The sequence below is a fragment of the Rutidosis leptorrhynchoides genome, chromosome 5 (assembly GCF_046630445.1).
Source record: "Rutidosis leptorrhynchoides isolate AG116_Rl617_1_P2 chromosome 5, CSIRO_AGI_Rlap_v1, whole genome shotgun sequence".
NCBI lineage: Eukaryota > Viridiplantae > Streptophyta > Magnoliopsida > Asterales > Asteraceae > Rutidosis > Rutidosis leptorrhynchoides.
In genome coordinates, this window is record NC_092337.1 from 285733118 (window position 1) to 285737726 (window position 4609).

Below are 4609 nucleotides of genomic sequence, written 5' to 3' on the forward strand. Positions count from 1 at the left end.
ATACATATATAATTATACCTACTTGCATACAGTTACACAACCGCAAACATGCTAGCTAACAACATTAGCTTATCGTCGCAATAACAAGCTATAATACACCAATACCCCCAAGCTAGCATAACATCCGCATATAAATATAACTCGAATAATATAATATGCTTACAACACAAATAACCATGGTTAACCAATAGTACAAGGGAACGGCGCTCGCAAAAACGCCATCGGTGTTCATAACATCCGTTAGGGCACTTAACACCTCGCACCACTAACCCCTAGGGTGGTACCTTAACACCTCGGCACATCACCCCGAGTGGCATCTTAACACCTCGATGCAACACTCATTATTTTACGGAGTGGTGTCTTAACACCTCGACACTACACTCCTAGGTGGCATCTTAACACCTCGATGCTACACTCGAGTGGCATCTTAACACCTCAATGCTACACTCTTCACATGAAACGTGGTGTCTTAACACCTCGACACTACACCTTTCACGCTACAACAAATAGATACATTATATACATACGCATATAATTATTCCACTCACCTCAAAGTCTTCGTGTAAGATAACCGAACTTGCAACGTCAATGTAACGTACCTATTACATTTTAGCACATAATCAATTCACAACTCAAGTCGGTCAAGCAACTCACTTAACAATCTAGAGTCTTTTGACCCTAAGTGCAATCCCGACCCATTTTGCACCTTTAACCCTAATAATGGGTTAACTTCACCAAAAACCCTAGTTCTAGCCATTTAAGGTCTTAACACGCATTTAAACACCAAGTTGACTCATTTTCACGCATGCAAGACAACCTAGGTCATCAAAGACCCATTTGACCCATTTCAAGGTCAACATACCCATTTAGGTCACCCACAACCCAAATGACTCCCACTAACACTAACTATAGGTGTACTAGTGATCTATTAGGCCTTTAAGACCCATTTACACATTTCAACATTTCAAAACCCTAATTTAGTCACAATTTGGGTCTTCATGACCCAAACTTACCCAAAACCCCCAAATCACTCATACATGGGTTTTATGTACAACTTTAACCCAAACCCTTAAACATATTAACTAGAGAAATCAATTTTAGGGCTTACCACCACAATCAAAACAAAGATAACGAGGAGATGAACAACTTCAATGCTCGAGCTAGAACCCGAAACAAGCTTCTTCCTCTCCTATTTGAGCTTTCTCACACTTAAGAGCACTCTCTCTCTAGAATTAAAGTAGATGATGTTTGGTGGTTGTGAATGGAGTAATGAGACTCCCAAAACTGATCTAGGGCTTTAAAATTCGTCCAAGAAGTGAAATTACCAAAATTCCCATCTAAAATAATTAATAGCAAAAAGACATGCCTGCCAGCCATTCTGGACGGCGTCCAAAATGTTGGACGGCGTCCAGGTATTCAAACTGGGACGGCGTCCCAAATGTTTGGACGGCGTCCAAACCCAAAAAAGAAAACAGGATCTTACATTATTATCATAACTTTTATTAGAATTTTTAATATCTATATTTGTAATAAATATATCAATAATACTAATATTGATAATAATATAAATATGATGATATTATAGTTAATAAGACAACTATATTTTAATTCATACTTAAATTTAATGTATTAACATTATATATTGCTACTTATATATCACATAATAAGATATCTTCTATATTAATATTTATACATTTTATAAAATAGTCAATAATCATTTTCAGAAATCATATATATATATATATATATATATATATATATATATATATATATATATATATATATATATATATATATATAATTAAACTAATATAGATTTATAATTATGTTTTAAATATCGAGTAGTTAAATATATTAATCATGTATTGATACAATTATCTCATAGTATAATAATTAATGCTTTGTAATTGTTTTGCAATTTGTTATATGTATATATGCTTATCTAATCGTAAACTACTGTTCATGAATCGTCGAAATTAGTCAAAGGTCAAATGTATATACGAAACTGTTCAAACTTTTTGAGACCCAACATTACAGACTTTGCTTATCGTGTCGGAAACATATAAAGATTTAAGTTTAAATTTGGTCGGGAATTTCCGGGTTGTCACAGAATGTTGGTTTCAGAGTTGATGAAGTGATTATTCGCCATTTAGCTGTATGAATAAGAAATAGAAGACCACAAGATATTCAACATAAAGCACATATCTCTATTCTTATTTGCCTTTGAAATCCTTTGTATTTTTAAAATTTTAAAATTTTTATGGTTTTTCTAAGTTAAAAACATCATTTATTCCAAATATGAACAAGTAATTAACAAACATGACATTCATATGATATTCATCACAGTATAAAGTCATCATGCAAAGTCAATTATATAACACAAAGAATCAGAACAACACTTAGTCAATTTTAAACACAAATCAAGCAGATTCGGTTGTCATGAAAACTTGAGATTCTGTAACTAAATAAGCTTGAGTTTTCATACCAAAGTCTTAAATAAAGCATGCAAGATTTATCAAGTTGAAAATCTCAAATTTTGAAAGTACCAAATAGCAGACTCGGTATAATGCAAAGAACAGATTCGGTATCTTCAAAAATCACATATTATCACCCAAACATGCATATTCAGTCTTATATCATGCAAAAACATAGTCACAATCAATTAACAACTCAAACAAATCAGAAAAACATGTTAATGACTTGAACAGACTCGGTGCTGTAGCAAGAACACATTTGGAATGTACAGAATCTATCAAATACTCAATTAAACATGTAATCATACTCGGTCAATTGATAAATTAACTAATTTAACATGGATTTGACAAGATTTCATGTTAATCAACCAAATCAGATAATTTTAATCAAAGAATTAAGAAATACGAATCAGATTCGGTATAAGCAACATTTTTCAAAATTAAGTGTCACAATCATGTTATTTGCTTGATTTTCTGGTTTATAAATGTTCAATTATCTCAGATCTACAACAATTGATACTTAAATTCAATTAAAACAAGAATATACCAAAGATTTGAAGATACAGAGAGACGAATTAGATTACGCAGACTCGGTAGTTTAGATCAGATTCGGTATGCAATTAGGTAAAAGTAAAAGAAAGTTTGACTTTGACCCTGCTATTTATAGACACCGAATGTTTTGAAGACATGGGCTTTACCGAATGAGCCTTAAGTACCGAATGCAGTCCATTTTCATTTTTAGACACATTGCACTTCAAACTTTTACAAATCTTTATCAAAAATCATTCAAGATTATCACATTTTTGATGAAAAACATTTTTGAGACAATTGTTGAAAATTTTGAACTTACCGAATCTGTACTGTTGGTTGTCAGATTCGGTATAATGCTAAAGTTAGCATTTATTCAATTAAATTCAAATCTTTTTGGATTTTATCTTTTCCAATTTTTATGAATTTTATCAAAACAAGATTTGTACTTAGAAAATTTTGAATTATGTACAAAGTACAAATCTTCAGTGATACCAATTGCTAAAACGGGTTGCATACTGAGATGTATACAAGCCTTAGTGAATTATTTCAGATAAAAATAAGGAATTTATGAAATTTACTTTTGAAAAACAGTTTTCTTTTCATTTTCTCCCCCTCAAAATGTGATGTACAAGAAAGTAAATCACCATTTTGATATATTCCTAAGAAAATGAGTTAACTCTCCCTTGAAATATGACATCAATGATGTACCTCCCCCTTTCGTAACCATTGAAATTTAATCCCAGGAAGTTAACAAAATTCTAAAAGTAAGGCTCTCCCTTGAAAGATGTTATCTAAAGCATAAGAAGTAGTTGCTCCCCCTAGAGTGTATCTACTCCCCCTAAACACAAGATCCTAAGTATAAGTCCCAACAGATCTAAGGAATGTTAAGCACTATACTCTACCATGCCAATCTCTTTGATCAAGAACTTTAGCCTAAGTTCATCTAAGGGCTTAGTGAACATGTCAGCTAATTGGACTTTGGTAGGCACAAAGTATAACTCTACATCCCCTTTTTCTACATGGTCCTTAATGAAATGATATCGAATATCAATGTGTTTAGTCTTAGAATGCTGGACCGGGTTGCTCGTAATTGCAATAGCACTTTGTGAATCACAGTAAATTAGGGTCTTAGAAATCTTAAAGCCATAGTCCAAAAGTTGAGTTTGCATCCACAAAACTTGTGAACAACAGTGAGCTGCAGCAATGTACTCAGACTCAGCTGTTGATAAAGACACATAGTTCTGCTTTTTGGAAGACCAACCAACTAGCCTATTCCCCAACATCTGAATTGATCCAGATGTGCTTTTTCTATCAACATGGCAACTACCATGATCTGCATCAGTATAAGCAGTGAGATTGAAATCGGATCCATGATGATACCAGATCCCAAGGTTAGGTGTACCTTTAAGTACTGAAAAATCCTAACAACCGATTTGGAGTGAGATTTCTTAGGGTTGGACTGAAAGCGGGCACAGATAGTTACAGCAAGTGTAATGTCTGGTCGACTTGCATTCAGATATATTAAAGAACCAACCATGCTTCGATAAAGCGTAACGTCAAAGGGTTCCCCATTAGCATCAGTATCCAGTAAATTCCTCATTGGG